This window comes from Anabrus simplex, chromosome 1 (genome assembly GCF_040414725.1).
Source record: "Anabrus simplex isolate iqAnaSimp1 chromosome 1, ASM4041472v1, whole genome shotgun sequence".
NCBI lineage: Eukaryota > Metazoa > Arthropoda > Insecta > Orthoptera > Tettigoniidae > Anabrus > Anabrus simplex.
In genome coordinates, this window is record NC_090265.1 from 1,129,444,115 (window position 1) to 1,129,462,977 (window position 18,863).

General features: G+C 39.8%; 1 long non-coding RNA gene across 1 annotated transcript in view; it reads right to left on the reverse strand.

The window, feature by feature from the left end:
* Positions 1-18,568, reverse strand: part of LOC137501481 (uncharacterized) — a 74,749-nt gene extending 56,181 nt beyond the window's left edge. Inside the window, exon 1 of the long non-coding RNA XR_011018565.1 lies at positions 18,465-18,568. This is a non-coding gene — a long non-coding RNA (uncharacterized lncRNA). The remainder of the gene's footprint in view (positions 1-18,464) is intronic.
* Between the last annotated feature and the right edge of the window lie 295 nt (positions 18,569-18,863).

Sequence of the window (18,863 nt, forward strand, 5' to 3'; positions counted from 1 at the left end):
ACAGATTAAGAAGAAGAAGAAATCATTCTTACCGCAAGTCTCAACAAATCGCCGGCTCTATTGTTTTCCTCACCACTGACCCGCCCACATTGTCGTGTCGTTCTTTTTGGCACTATTCTATTCCACCGGCCACCCCCTCCCCCATTCGACCTTCATTTTCACAAATGTACATAATTCACAGAATACTGTGTGGTAAAGACTGAAAGAAACTGTAATTTCATGATATTTAAGATAGGAGCTATGTGAACCTAATAGACTTACTTTAAAGCCTAAGGCGTGTCCTCCGTAAATTGTCCGGGGTTATTTTTTCCGCGGGAGAAAGACGAAGATGGGTTGGAGAGTGCTAGGTTTTATATACGGTACCAATCAGAAGATCTTGTAGTATTTTAAATGCCTTTGACGGAATGAAGACAAGAACTAAGAAGATGTGCGTATTGGAGAGCAGGTTTAATTTATGAATTGTGCTCACTTCTCGGCATGATGAAGTTAAGTGCAGACTGCTTTAAATTACTGGAGAGTTCCGACCCATTCCTCAGTTCCATTGCTCCCCTGGGGCCACGGTGAGAAACTACTACACAAGTGTTCGCCTTATAAAAATAAAGCACAGTTTCGAAAGAAAATAGGAGTAAATGGTACAGAACATGTCACTTTTATAAATATAAAACATAATATCATGGTACTGTACTGTCCGACTCCTTGGCTGAGTGGTCAGCGTTGAAGCGTTTGGTGGAGAGGGTCCCGGGTTAGATTCCCGGCCGGGTCAGGGATTTTAATCGCGTCTGATAAATTGTTCTGGCTCGCGTACTGGGTGTTTGTGTTTGTCCCAAAATTTTCCTCTTCATATTCAGATAACATACTACACCACCAGTCACCACAGAATAATAATAATAATAATAATAATAATAATTGTACCGTACAACAAATTAACTTCTTCTTAAGTAGTATATTACGTGATAAACATCAATTAAATATTAGGATTGAACAGTTCGACTGGATGAGTAGGGCTCATTGCCTCAATTGTCAGTATCGAGATTCCCTAGTTTAGTTTCTGACCGAATCGGGGATTTTAGCCATGAATGGTTTATTCCTCTAGCTCAGAGGCTGGGTGTTTGTGTTTGTCTTACTGCAAACATCTTAATTTACACACCACACCACACCACACTACAATGTCACACAGAACAACGTAATGGCTTGACGCATCTCTCTACATATTCGCTGGCTGAATGGTCAGCGTTCTGGCCTTCGATTCAGAGGGTCCCGGGTTCAATTCATGGCCGGGTCGCGGATTTTAACCTTCATTGGTGAATTCCATTGATTCGGGGGCTGGATGTTTGCGCTGTCTCCAACATCCCTGCAACTCACACTCCCCACATAACACTATTCTCCACCACAATAACGCGCAGTAACCTACACATTGCAGATGCTGTCCACCCTCATCGGATGGTCTGCCTTACACGGGCTGCACTCGGGTAGAAATAGCCACACGAAATTATTTATTATCTCTCTACAAACGGTTGGTTTCAGCAGAGGTAACCCATAGTTGAACTTAGCGAAGGCCATAGGTGCGAGACATACCACAGTGGTTACTCCACCAGGGTATGGGAATAGCGGCAGAGAAAGAAAAGTCTCCAATGAATGATAGTCTAACTGTTGGCTGCAGGTTTTTGATAACCCATGCTGTCATTAAGTGAGACTTAGGCTAATCAACGTACGATCACTCACATTGGCGCTGAAATTTGGTGGAGAAGTGTATCATGGAAGGCAAAGTTGTCGGCGGAAGACCACGAGGAAGGACATCGAGTAGGTGGATTGATCAAGTTCTGAGTATCACCGGTCTGACTCTTCAGCAGGCTTTAAGAGAAGCTGAACATCGTCAAAGTTGGCGCCACTTAATCAAGAATATTGTGTGAAGTCAAATGGGGTTACGACGCTCAGCAATGAGTTACACGACCATGGCTTTCTGCGACCATTTGTAGGGTAGTGGGCGGTCTGAGGCTGAGTTTAGGCCTACCTTGCTAACTTTCTTCTGATGTTTCCCTTCTCTATGTAAATTAGTTTGTGAAATTGAGGTGTAGTATAAGCCTTTCTCACGCCAGGTAGGAATAAGGACCGCGTTCGTGTAGGCCACTTCGGAAGAGTTCCCTCTAAAGATGGGCACTAGAAACTCGCAGCTCTAACTTCATATCTGTTGACTCTATATTAGTTATAATAATAATAATAATAATAATAATAATAATAATAATAATAATAATAATAATAATAATAATAATAATAATAATAATAATTGCTTTTAAAGTCCCACTAACTACTTTTACGGTTTTCGAAGACGCCGAGGTACCAGAATTCAGTCCCGCAGGAGTTCATTTACGTGAGAGTAAATCTACCGATACGAGGCTGACGTATTTGACCACCTTCAAATGCCACAGAACTGAGTCAGGATTGAACCTGCACAGTTGGGGTCAGAAAGCCAGCGCCTCAACCTCCTGAGCCACTCAGCCCGGCACTAGACTGAATGATTTCGCCATTCTTTTCCGTTGAATTTGGTGAAAGTCTCGGAAGAATTCTCCTCAAGTCCCTTTGTTGAGTGTGTCTTTGTTAACCATATCCTTTATTCTTTGCGGATTAAAACTTCGTAACTCTGTATGTGGGAGCATTGGATATGTTAGAGCCGTGTAAAACGAAGTTTAGAATCACTCAAATTTATAAGAAATATTTCGAAATCTAGACTCGTTCAAAGCTTACTGCTTGAGCACTCTGGTGAGTAAGTGTTTGAAAGAAGGAAACTCGAAAATATGGTCTACTTCACTGAACAAATGATTCTACCGAACTGTCCTTGCTGTCTGATTACAAATAACAGAAACGAATCTGGGCACATCAGGCAGCTGAACAACTGAGAGGACTGATGTACCGAGCCTGTTCACAAATTTCAAGTTTAAGTTGACACGCACGCTCGCTGTTGAAATATCTGTCCAAACTCGTTTATTTATCTCTCTCTGTCCGTTCTAGATGCAGGCTCGTTCTCTGATCACACCAATTGAGTAGAAATGGAAAGGCATCATCTGAATGAATGAGCTCAGACTCATTACACAGTTCTAGAATATGCCCATGGTATCTTCTGACTGTCGTAAGAGGCGACTAGAAGGGCCAAATTTTAAGAGTTATCTTAGGAGTGTGCGTTGGCAACCAGGGAATCATGGGATTCCTAGCTGTGACTAACACTGCTTCTATTCAGTAGCTTTCAACCTTTCTGTCTGACCTCGCTTGACCAACTATTGATCGTTCGTGGGGATTTGCCCTGTTTTATTGCCGGATGTCCTTCTTGACCCCAACCCTATGTGGAGTGATGTATTCACTACTGCGTGTTTCTGTGGTGGGTGGTAGTGTGGTGTGTTCTTTGAATATGAAGAGGAGAGTGTTTGGACAAACGTTGTTCTGAACTTCACTCGCAATATGTTCCCAAGTCCACCGCACCGTATTCTGGTTCACAAATGAGAGTCCCGAGAGGCACATGTCACACCATACAGTAATAAGTTTATAGAAAAGAGGATTAAGTGTTAATTCTGTTTTGTGTAAAACTGAGGCATCAAATTAAAGTTATTGAGACTTTTCCTAAAAGGGAAAAACATATAGTCTAGTAAATACTGGCTAAGATATAACCACAAGCTATGCATTTGTTATACATTATAGTGAAAAGAAGAGGAATGGAACTGGGGCTTGTGTCCATGAAGTACATAATACTGCGTTTGTACGAAATATTCGGGAATTTAGTTACCAATTTCAATAAGATGGTACGTTTTTCAGTAAAAACTAGTTGTTTTCTTGGCAAATGAATGCTTATATCATTAAATGAACCACTGGTCAATGAATACTCTGACAGAACGCTCCAGCATATCCAGTTCCTAAGCTACGTTTTCCAGAGCAAATTGTCCTGTAATTTTATCACATATCAGAAGACTCTGAAAATCCCTACATTTTTCAGCCTTTATTTCAATCATACTGATGTGTGAGAAACGCTGATAGCGACACATATAGTAAGGGCCTCCTTTCCATTACGGATGTTCGAAGATTATAACAAGACATTTTCCCCGCTTATTTACAGGGAATGGGCATGAGCTACAGTACATTGTAGCAGCTGCGTGATGATTCAAATATCTCAATATCACCAGGCATGTGACATGGGCTCCGTTTCCACTAAGTACCTTAAAGACACACGTAAAGCCCACCCAATCATGTAAATGTCACAGTAGCGTATTCGACTGTTGGAACGTGAAGAAGACGCGTGCTGGATGGAGACATTACTTCAACTCTGCATGCCAAAGGCATCTGATTGGTCGAATACCCTTTCACTGACACCCAAGTTGTTCTCATCGTGAGCGTGGCACGTACACCAGCTTGCCTTTCATACTTAAGGTTAATGCCATACAAAATGATAATTTACCGTGCATGTATATCAATGCATCAAACGTATTGTATAAAGATTGGTACTTCAAGTATACAATACTGTAATTATTGGCTCAATATCGCTCGAACGGTTTGCACTGAAAATCATAATACACTCTAAGATTTATAACAACTTCTTTGTCTCCATAGATAGAATACTCTATTAATAGCTACCTATTTGAGATAATTAATGATACCAAATTTTTTCTTTATATCCACCGAGGTCTGACAGTGTCAGATGCTAATTCAACTAATGAACTATCAGCGTGCTTTTCGTCATCATTAATTTTTGTGTAGAACAATTACCATGACAGGAGTGACGTCATTATGTCACAACAGTGTGTCTGTCTCTGTCCAAAATGCCGTCCGTCTTATCATCTATCTTTGTTTATAACATCCGTTTTTGATATTATGACTTCTGAATTAATGTGACATGTATATTTGTAGGCGGAACGGAACGGAAGACCTTAGATGTTCTTTTGGGATCTGTTTGTAGTGCTGCCTTTAGAAAGGGATGAATGTGGTTTTGAAATCATTAACAGTAATTGGTGTTACTTATTGTAATTGTTAATTATGAAGATGTTATGCCGGAGGGCGGTACGGGTGCTTTGATAAGAAGTTACTGTGCGTGGGAGATGGGGGTGGGAGAAGACGAAAAGGAAACCAGCTTGATTAATTAACACGACTTGAAGGGTAGGGTAATTAGCAATGGCCCACGGAGGATGACTAACTGCTGCTTTATTTGACCTCTGGCTCGAGGTAGAGCCCTAGAAGCTGGTCAAGAAATAAGCGGTAACAGGGTGTGCTACAAGTAAATATACCTGGATAGTCAATCTCCTGATAAGTCTTGGAGTGAAATAAAAATGACAGAATATTTTTTTCAGAGTATATACGGCGCAAATGATTATTTAATATTAAGTAAGAGGTAAAAAGTGCATGATTTTATATCCAATTGGTGTTGTATAATAGGGAATCATTCCGAGTTTTATTCCTGTAACATCCTTTGGTGAAAGGAAGGACATCAAACGTTAAACTCCCAGTCAAAACCCATAAGGGGCCAGGTTGAAACTTAAGTCTCGATTGCTTCATTGATTTGAGTTATTGAAGTTATCTGAAAAACTCATATTTTACGATATTTGTGGGTCATAAATTGTAGGAAGGGTACATTCCGTATGACATATTAGTTCAGAAACAGTTTAGCTAATGCTGAATAATTCATTCTCAGGTATGAGTGAGGTCAAGATTACCATCGGAAGTGGCATTGCCGGATTTATTGGGCATGCTCTCTCCTTTTTTTTCTTTACGTCGCACCGACACAAATAGGTCTTACGACGACAAAGGGATAGGAAAGAGCTAGGAGTGGAGAGGAAGAGGCAGTGGCCTTAACTAAGGTACATCCCCAGTATTTTCCTGGTGTGAAAATGGAAAATCACGGAAAACCATCTTCAGGGCTCCCGACAATCTTCCGGATGCAAGCTCACAGCTGCGCGCTCCTAACCATACGGCCATATGGTGGATACGCTCTAAAATTTATTGTGGCAAGATTTCATAATAACATCCAATACTTAACCAATGTCTTTGTGATTGTTGAGATGATGATGACGACGAGGATGAATTAAGATCACTGTCGTTCATAATAATCTAGATACGATGTAACTTGGCCTATGTGAGTAGTTGCTCTCCGAAACCAACATACAATTAATCTAAGTTTTCCACGGTAACGGAAATGCCTGAGATTTTCATTGGAATATAAAAGATGCAAAACAATGCAAGATATGCACGTTATTGTTCTAACTAATTCCTCATCCCGGTTAAGCTAACCCTGCATTCTAGTGATAGTGAATCTGCCTCTTAACCGACCAGGTCAGAGTATTTTTACGTGACTGTTGAGCCATAGAGTTTTGTTTTATCTCTATCCCGATTAAGTGTAAGATTCCTGACACGACCTTAAATGGAAGCCGGGGAAGGAATTTGTATAGCGAAGCTGTATTGAAGTAGAGTAGCTTACGAAGGATAGCTAGTCACTTTAACCTTGTTATAGTCTCACTGAAGAGTGCGAGAAGGATTGTTGTCAAGTTGTTTTCCTTACAAATGCAAGCATGGTGTATGTAATAGTTCACATTTAAAATGTTGTAATACTTCAGTGTCTGAACGCTATAATATAATGTATGTACTGTAGGTTACCTACTTTCTTCGGGAAACACTGTCCGGCTCCATGGCTAAATGGTTAGCGTGCAGGCCTTTGGTCACAGGGGTCCCGGGTTCGATTCCCGGCAGGGTCGGGAATTTTAACCAGACCATAATTGGTTAATTTCGCTGGCACGGGAACTGGGTGTATGTGTCGTCTTCATCATAATTTCATCCTCATCACGATGCGCAGGTCACCTACGGGTGTTAAATCAAAAGACCTGCGTCTGGCGTGCCGAACTTGTCCTCGGACACTCCCGGCACTAAAAGCCATACGACATTTATTCCGGAATCACTAGAGTTCTTTCAATACAAACGATATTATACTGGAATTACGAAGATTGGAACTACGAAAATCTGCTCATATTCAGCCATTCTGAACAATATTAACTAAGTATAGTATTTTTAAAACCCATGGCGCTACAGCCCTGATGGATCATGACCTACTATTCGCTCCTTGCTCAGCATGAAGGCTGGAAGTTCACGAGCTGATGTGTTGTTAGCGTGACGAATCCTCCCGCAGTTAATAGGATTTTCTATGCCAGAGATCGCTATCTCAGCATCGGATAGCTCCTCAGTTGCTCGCACGTAGTCTGAATGAATTTCGCACTAGCCCTTAGATCTCGGGGCCTTCGGGTGAGGGCAAGTTTGCTATCCCTAGACCACGAGGCCGACCACTACTACTTTTTTGCTAGTTGCTTTACGTCGCACCGACACTGATAGATGTTATGGCGACGATGGACAGGAAAGGCCTAGGAATGAGAAAGAAGCGGCCGCGGTCTTAATTCAGTTACAGGCCCAGCATTTGCCTAGTGTGAAAATGGGAAACCACGGAAATCCATCTTCAGGGCTACTGACAGTGTGGTTCGAACCCACTATCTCCCTGATGCGAACTCACAGCTGCGTGCTCCTAACCGCACGGCCAACTCGCCTGGTGACCACAACTACTGTAACTGCAATGCAGACCACAAAAGTGATCAGGAATACATATTTATAACTAAATGGGAAAAAGGCCTGAAGATATGTTTTCCGCTGTTCATCTCCCATAATACTGATCAAACTAACCTCAGTAAAAGGAACGGTATGCCTATAACCAAAAAATGCACTTCTCTGTTTTTTTTATGGAATAGACTTTATTTCTTCTAACTTACTGAATATGTTTTCGATATTTTAGTTACAGACCACCAAGCATTGCTGCAATGTCACCCTATCTCCCTATTATGGAGGTTCCCACACCTGTCTTCACATGACTGATGGAAGATGCTAATGCATGCCAGAACACTACCTGTTGGTAATTAGTAGTGGTCAATGTTCCAGACTGACCTAGGCTATACCTGCTGAATTGTAATGATCGACGAATGCCTTAGGAGACCTGCACCATAAAGTGACGAACTGTTCTCAAATAAACATCGGGAATCTGTGTCAAGTGGAGATTAATATTCATCTACAACCCGTGACAGGAGTTTTAAAAATCGAGCTTGTAGTTTTACGTGGCTATTGAAAGCAAGAAAATAACGGGTTTATGGAGAATCCAGGATAACCGGTACCTAATTTTAATGATGAATCTAGGAAAACATTTACGTGTACTTTGGCCTCGCTATTTTCACTAGACTTCCATACACCTGTTATCAGAAATGTGGTAAATAACATATATACGAACGCACATATATTGGCTGCCATTTAAACCGTGGCGTCTTGGAAATAATTCAGTACCTATCTATGTGACTCTGCTATTCCACCTTCAGCAATAATTCAAGGGCCTCATTCATTGACTGAGAATGTTTCAGTATTTTAAATACTGAAGGTTTGAAGTTTATGCACTGACATGTGGTCAGCGTGACGAATCCTCCCACCGTTAATTTGGCTGGGTGTGTTGGTGACTGGTATCTAGGTTTAAGAAAGAGACCCCATCTCCTTTAGCAGCGCTGACGTTGGCGTAGGAAAGGGAAATATGTTCAATCATGATAATGTGCTTTCTAATTGCTGTAATAATTCAGTGCCTAAACTTGAAATGAAGTCTCTTATTATATTTTAGGAAAACTGTCAAAAACTGGCATTGCTTCAGTAAACTCAAGGATACAAAATTAAAAACTGAAAGCTTGAAAGTATATAAAATACCTTGCGAGTTGACCTTGCGTTTTGGGTCATGTAGCTATGTATTTGCATTCGGGAGTTGGTGGGCTTGATTTCCACCACCGGGAGCCCTGAGGAGGGTTTTCCGTGGTTTCCTAATTTCACATTAGGTAAATTCTGGGGCTGTATCTTAATTAAGGCTGTGGCCATCTTCCCAAATTTAGCCCTTTCCCAACCTTGGGCCGCCGAAACCTTCAATGTGTTGGTGCGATGTTAAACCACTAGCAAACCAAAGTAACGTAGGGGGCCCATATTTCATCCCCTTAGCGGATTTGGACTAGTAAAAATTGAGGAATATTATGGATAAGGCTAGAAGTATATATACATTACTGAATATATTCTCCACTTACGGGCAAGTTTCAATGAGACTGTTATAACCTAAGATAGTCAATATTTGATACAAACATAAACACTACGAAAACTAAACTACCAAAAATATAAATAAAATTCAGAAAACCGGAATGCTAGCCGGCCAGTGTCTTGGGAAGATGCGGTATCCAACTGATGAGCCCATGTCACACTGGCAATTTTTGACGATTGAGTTTCCTGAATTTTACTTAGCTATCTCAATCGGAAGCCATATTTTTGGTCATACCAAAAATCTGTTCTTAATTTCGTCCCTCAAACACGTTCCCTATACTGCATTACTTCAAGCCCATTTGTGAATATTTTCTTGGTAATCATTTTAACATAGTCCTTCAGCGTTGCTCGTGAGAAGTTAAACGCTTTACTTGCACGTTTGTAACCCATTATCTTGTCCCTCACTGCCTTAATAGCCTTTTTTATAGCCTCCTTATCCCACTGCGTGCGTTTTTCCATCTCAAAATAAAAATAAACATAAATAACATATAAAATGCAGGGGGACGAAATTACGAACATTCCCTGATTTATTATAATGGATGCTACAGTGAGGTAGTTGGCGTGAGTTTGGCACTCATTAGTTTTAATTCTGTGAGAAGGTTATATATTCGACTGGTAGAATCCTAATGCAACATCCATCCAGAGTTTTCAAAAACAAAGTTTCTAGTTTTAGGACTATATTGGTATCGTGACCACAGCCACAGAACACCTTATTCGCTGATGCCGAGTCACAGACACGTAATTTTTCATTTCAAGAATCCCATGAGCGTTGGTTGAGATCCGACCTGCGGCTGTTTGGTGAGGTCACTTGGCTGTCAGGACAGAGCCTTTCTGTAGAGGAAATATACCAATTATCTACTCCATTTTCCCAGGGATAAAACAAAGGCCCCTGAGCATACAATGGCCTGGAGTGCAGGTACTGATACCAAGCTTCTGTCGGCATTTTCCCCAAACTTACGTAGTCAGTTCCTGTTACCTTCTTAGCACAACGCTATTGGGGTATTCGAGTAACTCATAAAATCTTCTTTTGACCAGACGTCCCGTATTATACGGGGATTTCCAAATTGACGAAACATCCTGTTGTCCCGGAAACATTTGCTAGGAAGACAAAAGTTCCTATTTCTAAATGTAGTTACAAAATGGATTAGTATCGTGAGAAGTGGGATGTCAATTGTAGTAAAGCTGCCCTTTTAAATACTTTCCCTGCTTGGATTGTTGACAATCTGTGGAATTACAACTTAACTTTCTGAGAAACAACTGATGGCAACAAAGTATTTAATGAGTTTCTGTATGCTCAATGTGCTTTTGTTAGATGATGAAGTCTCAGAGTGGAACTCTGGAAACAAAAGCGTGGGATGTCACTGGATGGAAATGTTCAAGTAGTTTTCCTCTGAACACACAGCGCGCAGAAGAATTGGATTAGCGGTTGAGCTCATGTTGTGTTGACCTGGAACAGAGGCGTCTGTGGAATGAGTATTTTCCTCAACGAATAAGTTGTGGGTTGCTGGAGAAAGTCAATCAGAGCAATGCTCATTTCGTGTTGAGTTTTTTCGAAGATCAAGAAAACAAGCCACAACTGGTTATAGTTACCTTCTCAGAAAAATATGCCAATAAAGGATCGTATAAATTAGCACCCGGTAATTTTGTTCCAGAAATAAGTTCAGTTTACTAAAAAGGGTACTCTAAGAAATCCTCAGATGTTCATGGCTGGAGGGTTGAGGAGGAAATATCTTGCACAATTTCTACACTGAAACTGTCTTCTCTTTCCCCAGTCACTTGGACCCATTAATCTTTTTTCTTCGTTTCCTGGTTACATATCTCTATATCCTCGTATTTTAAGCGTCAAGCCATTCTGATTACGTCCTTTTTAATAGCATATTATCTATCCCGACATAAACCCCAAATATATTCAAGCATTTGTCACAGCATATGATGAGTGCCTCCTTTCCTGAATCACAGGAAGTGGCATTTTGTTTGATAAAATGAAATGGCGTATGGCTTTTAGTGCCGGGAGTGTCCGAGGACATTTTCGGCTCGCCAGGTGCAGATCTTTCGATTTGACTCCCATAGGCGACCTGCGCGTCATGATGAGGATGAAATGATGATGAAGACGACACACACCCCCAGCCCCGTGCTAGAGAAATTAACCAATTAAGGTTAAAATTCCCGACCCTGCCGGGAATCGAACCCGGGAACCCTGGGACCAAAGGCCAGCACGCTAACCATTTAGCCATGGAGCCAGACATTTTGTTTGATGAACACCTCCAACTGATTTGTGTTAGTTTCCCATTCAATTTCGTAACTTGCATTAATGGGTACGTCTTATGTTCATGAGTGACCTCCACTCTTGGTCTTACACAATTATTCGACTCTATACTAATTCACAGCACCGTTTCTGCTCTCTTTGGACAGACGTCGAGCGTTCTTCCTGTAAAGGTGACCACTATACGGGCCTCGTCCCGTTACCACTAATTCAGTAAATGTATTACTATGCAACCGTCACTGTACCTGTACGAAATATATCGGTGTGACCACAAACCATCGGATATAAATATTGTAGCGAGATCTGTTTCTTTGTTTCGAAGCGAGAAAAAACAATAACAAAAAGAAAAACCAGGGAAATCACGGTGATCGGCATTCCTATTCAGTATAGTCTACTCCACCATTGGTGAATGGAATATGGAGTTTTAAGTTCTACATCTACGATTGGTCACATACTTTAAAGTTTCCTTTACTTACGGAAAGAAATGGGAAATAATTTACCCTTATAAACAGTCCACAATAATACGTAGTTGGATCTGTGTGCGCTCGTAATTTACGGAACTACCCGCGAGCATGATGTAGGGAAATTGCCTCCAACTCCAACCAAATTCCGCAAGCTGGCTCCTCACATCTTTCTCTTTAATGCTCTACACTATCTCGCACATAAAAGGTGAGTTGTTTGTGAGGACGAATGAATTCCGGTTGTGTTTTGCTGCTGTTTTTTGTTTGTGCGGTCAGCGTATGCTGGTGTGAATACTTCATTCTCGCTTCTTTATTTAGTTGGTTGTGACCTCTGCTAGCCCGCGCTTTATATTCTCTTGGATCTATTATGCACACACAGAAGAGCATCCAAAACAGAACAACTTCCACCAATCCCTATATTGTTGTGCCTCAGTTAAATTCTACATGAATTATACTTCGAAGTATAACTTATATTTCCTCAAAATATTGTACAAGTACGGAACTTAGTAAGTATGTTTATATGAAGGGACTTGATTCTTACATCAGGGTTAACAGATGCATGTATTTTCATTATACAGGTCTACTAGTTTTTCTTTTCAGCGTGCAATCTACAAACCTCTATGAATTAAGTGTAGGTCTCCACAATCCTCCGTTCGTAACTATCCTTGAGGTCTTGTTAGCCTCCATACCTCATATACATATATAGTATATGTAGTATAGTATATATATAGTATTAAAAATCGAGTCCATCCATCGCCGCCTTGGTTTCCTTCTGCTTTTCGTGCCCGCAATGGTACAGCCCCTTTATCCGGGGTAAACTATTTTCTTTCATTTGCCTCACATGACAACACCACCAAAACCCGTCTATTCACACAGCTTCATCCATCAAATTCGTTCGCAACTTGGAACTTGGCCTTTATCTCTTCACAACGACTACCCTCCTGCTATTGCTCCCACCTATTTGCACAAGAAATTATACTCACTTCTCTTACATCTTATACTTCAACTCTGCTTAAGATAAACTGAGTTCCCCAGTTTTCACTCCACTTCATTAGATTCCATTTGAAGACAGAACGATGCATACATCCAAGAGCTCATATTATTATTAATATATCGTAATACATTTTGTGCAATATTTATTTCCGCACTCATGAAATGACACTTGCGTTAAATGCTTTCACCGTTTTCTTAAAACTTTGATAATTGATTTATCATGTGTATTAAACACTTTGTCTTATCAAGGAGACGTGTCCATATTGTCAACAGTGAACAATGATAGATTGATACGTCTCACAAACTATGAACGGAATGTTCGTACTACCGGAGCAGGCGCAACAATAAGTACCTAGTTGAGAGTTTTGTTTTTCATTCAGTTGTTTCTTCGTGATCATGATTTTATGTATTGGTGTGGGTGAAGCGCGTGAGTTTAGTAAAGGTATATTACGTTTGGATTTCATACTGTACATGTGTTTAATAGGATGAAAATAAGTGCATACTTATATACATATTTTACCACTTTCTGCAGCATATTTGCATGCATTTATTAGCGACTTATACAGCATATAAATCCGATGTCTATTAATAACTAATCTGGTTCTTAAAATACGAATACACATACACATACGAATCTCGTTCTGCGAACTGGGTCTTTTTCAAAGCTCGCGAACCGGGATCGCTTGTTTGTTTTGTCCCACGAACCATGTTCGTGGCACACATGGATTTCTGTCGCGTTGGAAATCTTGGTTCGTGGATTTGCCAGCGATGAACCATGTTCGCGCATGTGTGGTGGGTGGTGCGAACGTGGTCTTCCTGTCCACTGTACAAAGCGATTATGACCGTCTGAGTTGATAATATGAGACCAGGGTTTGGTGGTGATCGGTTGATAAGAACAGTAGACGCTATGGCAGATACTGCGACCTCCATGCATTTTGGAAGTCTTTTTCACTTGTGTCTTAGAGCATGTTTAAACTATTCATATGCGACCACTTGTCTTTTTCCCGTAACCAGTTCTTACACCACGTACTTCTTTTCTTCCTCTCCTTCCTAAAACAATCCAACTCTTCAAGCACAATAACAGCAGCCGCAACATTCGAAACGCTCATTTCCATGACAAGTGTGAGACTGAGTTCTTCGTGCTGGATGAACGTGTGTGTGGCGAAACAGAAGCGAACTTGGTTCGCGAGCCAACTTTAGGAACCTAGTTCGACGAGCCATGTTTCTATGAGTATACGGCACTTTACATGTGACCTGGCGTGTGTATTTATAAAATTAACCGAATTTAGCATAGAGAAATATGTAACTATGGCCTTAACGTTAGATACTCAATCACCATTGATTTAGCAGTCTCTGTGCATCAGTGGTAGAGTGTCGGCCTCTCCCAGTACCATTCCTTTTCTCTAAACTTTCTGTGTTTTTATAGTGAAATGGGTTGAAATGGAAACAAGTTCGAGTTGTATCTATTATTTCCTCATTTAATCTTTAAAAAATCTTGCTCTCACTGTGTCGTGGCATTTCAAAAGTCTGGGTGGAGGCGTTGAACAGATCTTAATGAATTCAAGTAATTCAATTACTATTTTGGAATTCAGAACAAGCGCCAGGAAATGGTCATCAGATTCGCTCAAAAGATATCGTGCAGCCGTGTTAATCAAGTTACATTCTGCGCGCGCCAAGGGAGGAGAAGGTTTCATAAGAAACTTCAATGAGGCTATTGATTAGAGTCGGGACGTGCAGTGATTCTCAGAGAATAAAATCTATGGCTGTATTTAACAAGGACAGAAATGTCGAAGCTGTCGTATAAGATACTCAGAGAAAAGTAATGCTACAGTAATTAATTAACGGAATGAAAAATGCGTACCACATCAAAATCTAAAATAAATAAATCGAAATATATAAGTAGAAATTGTAATAACTCTGTGAAATGGGTAAAATAAGTGTATGGAATATTACCTAATAAAATAAAAAGTAACAAAACATATCTAATTAAAAATATACAAAATAAAGAAGCAAAAATCCTAGGAGTATCTTCGATCCGACCTGCATAGAGGAAATCTGATCTAAAAGGTTTTTATATGAGCTATATGGACATTCTGATAAATCTTTCACATTTTCTGTCAAAGGCGACTGGAATTTTAAATTCACATTATCAGGGTAAATCACTGCAGACTGGAAGCAGTCTTAAATTATATTGCTCGTGTTTGTATGCATTCAAATGTAAGATATTATTCTGACTTTTATATTTTCTATGAAAATATTTGTACAAACTGAAGATGTTTATCCCACTCTCAGGTCTGCATTACAATTAGTTCCAGTGCGGGTCACTATAATGTTTTAAAAGTACGACTTGCACTTTTCGAATTGTCTATGCATTTCATTTATTTTAGTGTTTGAGATGATACTGTAGTTCATATCATTTACCGGCTACTGTGGGTTAAAATGAGAAGCAATATACTGTATTGCCCGCGGTGAGCGAGGGGTCTAGAATATGTAAGTAAGTGCTGAGGAGTGAAAAATGTTGCAACCCACTTCTGCCACTGTATTCATGAAGAGAAATGTGTATAACATAAATATCTCGATCTTATTTCCTTCCTCGTCTTCGTTCCTGATTTCTTCCCACATCCACAACACTCTCCAATCTTGTGGCGGAAGGGCGAAGAAAGCCACGTACAGGCCACAATTCATACTTAGCCAGACCCTCAGCAAATCCCAGCAATTCCTTTCCGTGACGTAGCGCTCAGCTGAAGAAAACCATCTATATGCTTTCACTTCAAACTACACTGCAAGTAAGTAAGTAAATAAATAAGTAAATGAGTAAGTAAGTAAGTAAGTAAGTAAGTAAGTAAGAACCACAAAAATGAATGAAATTGAAGTGGATAAACGAAAATACCTAACGTTGTTTATGGTCGCATGGTTTGGACTAACAGGAAGCAGTCCTTTGCATTTATAGAATTTATGTGAATAGAAGAATTAAAACATGCACAGAGAAGCAGAACTGACACGTTCATACTATCAGACACTTCAACTGGTTTTAAGAATTCATTTGATCTTCATAACACCTCTACTGTTGACATAGGAGTCCTGAGGACCCTATCACACTATTTAAGTTTCATATGTTTGCGTTAGTAGAAATTGATTCGAAACCATCTACGTATTAATTTTAAAGTGTGATCATTGTAGAGCAACAGTTTGTTTGTGTTCCACGTGTTTAGTTATTGCCGCTTGCTTGGGTTCTAAGGATTCACGGTTATTGCATTAGTTCTTATACTATTTTTACGAACATTTTCTTTAATTCGAGTAAATTGGTAAATTTAAATTAAAATAGATCATCATCATCTCCTCGTCGACTATTTTCACTTGATTCATGCCTGTTTGTATGGATGTCTCAATGAAGCATGGGTTGGCGACCACAGTTTTCCTACCTGATTCTGGCATGCTGCCACTTACTTGTGTCTACTCTTGTTCTTTGGTTTTCGAGGCCTAGGCCGAGGAATAATGGATGGCAAGCCCCTGTTTACCTTCTGAATTCCTTCCATAAACCGGGTGTGGAAAAAATTGTAAAAGCGTCCATATTTTTATGGATTGTCATTAGTATTATTGAAATTATCTGCCATTGAACATAATGCATAATAATAAAATGTATAAAGAACAGAGATATCGATTACGTCTGTATTGAAGGTTGAAAATAAACTCAGGTCCTTGGGGCCTTTACTTGAATGACAATATCCTTAAAATGAAGGCACTATTAGAGAGTACTTAACGTAGTTGCTAAGTTGGTGTTACTTTGTCGAAGGTAAAGGGATACGATGCTCTTTCATTTGCAGTGGTTATTATATAACTGACTACAATCCGTCGTATTTATTTCTAAGAAAACAGCGCACAGTGGGTAATTTCTAGCAAAAATAATATTTTCAACCCTTGTCTTTGGTGCGCATTTTCTGTGAGTCGTGTTTATAAGACTCTTGGGTGCAGTAATTAAGTATTGAAAAGTCGCGCTGTCTGATTATCTAATTTCACCGAAGGCCTAAAGTGGCTCTCCTCCGTTAGGGCATCGTATTCTGGGTTATTATGTGAGGGCTCAGTAAAGACGTCAGAACTATTTCTTTAGCTTGCAATGTGATTATATTAGATGAAAGTATGTATTTTTATATAGTATGTAGCATTTTCTGAAAATGACTATATTGTTGTCCGAAATATGCACTTAAAATTTAGGTACACAGTGTCCAAGCGCTATCTAATTATACAAATTTGAGCTGACTTTCAAAATGGATTGCCTTTGATTTCCGCAATGAAAGTCTTTTGGATGAGTTATCTATACTTTAATGAATAGAAAACTGTGACTTTTTGCTGCGACCAGGCGCGACCATGAGAGTAATTCATTTTTTTCAGAAGCCATGTACTCTGTAACCCGGTTGTCGGTTTTCGAGCTGTTGAGGAACAGCACGGAATATAAGCGGAACGATGATATTGCGAATGTTGCAATTGAACATTTAGGCTTTGAGGATTGTTCCGAGTATATATCCAAGTCAATAAGGAAATCTGTCAGTATTTTGTGTGCTAAAATTTGAACACGCTGGGCAAAATATAGGAGAAAAAGGGACAAATTGCTGACGAACAATAAAAGTTGGTTCGAGCAGAGAATGAGCCTTGCAGAAGGACGTGCATCATAACAATGTCAGCCTACTATAGCTCATTCCATGTTAAGAAAACAGTATTGCTCTTATGACAACAGGGTTGCCATATCGAACGGCTCCGCTCAACGCCATCACGGGAAAACGGCGGCACATAAATTTGTGAAATTCAGTATGTAAGTTCAAGGAAAAAGGCTGAAGAAACTAAGCTACAAATAAATTTTATGAACTGAAGGGCACGTGGGGTTTACTGGGGCCACTTTTGGTTTGTACAGAATCAGAGGTAAATTACGGCACATAATAAACCTCAGCACTGAAATATAAGGCAAATTGCGAGAGAAAATAGACAAGTAATTTTATGGACTTGAGGGGAGGGTGATGTATTTACTTACATTTTATAAATTTATCCAGACAACAAAAGCTAGAAAATAGACGCAGTAAATAACTACTGCAGATGACTACAAAAGATCACAGTATTAATTTTAAAGAAATAAATCACACACGTAGGCTTATCGCAGAACTCTCATTCAACACAATACATTTACGCAATGATTTAAGGCCTAAAATACACACGCAATAAATATATACTGTAGATGACTTCACAACAGAAGTTCAGGGAGGATACGCGTCTATTGGTTGATATCCGAAGCAAAGTGCTGGCAATACCAATGATGGAAACCGCTAGAAGATTCTTCAGAGAGGCTTCCACTTCTGCGGATATTACTGGAGAAGATATAAATTTAATAAACCATCTACGTGCCACCGTAGAAGCTCTTTCGTGTAGGTATGCCATTGATAAAGTTACATTTGGCATGTACGCAAAGGAAACTATACAATTGTACTTACAAAGATACAAATCGTAATACATGCCTGTAACTTTGCACAAACTCTTGGGTCATGGCACTGTATTATACCTATTGGACACCTCTCCGAGGAAGCCCAGGAGACCAGGCATAAAGATAATAGGAAACCTTCCAGAAAGACAAAAATACTGACCTTTTCCATAGGCTGCTTATATCATCGGACCCTTATATTACCAGCTTAGGTAAATCAAGGAGGAGAAAGTTGATTCCGCTTTCACGAGAAGTGCTCAACTTACTGTCTGAGCCTCCTGTATCTGATTCTGCCAAAGGAGATAATGAAAGTGAAGATAGCGATTCTGATGTAACTGCATCTAATGAATAAATTGTTTGGCAAACACATGTATGCCTGTATTTGTTTTTAAACATTCTAAACAGCATGTCCCACTATTAACATCTATTTAATTTCTTAATGCTAAAACGAAAAATGATTAAAATTACAAAGATTACTAATTCTATTCCTGGCGTAGTAATTTGTTCTTTGTACTTGACTGACCACACACTTAATTATCTCCAATAATAGCAGTTACATACT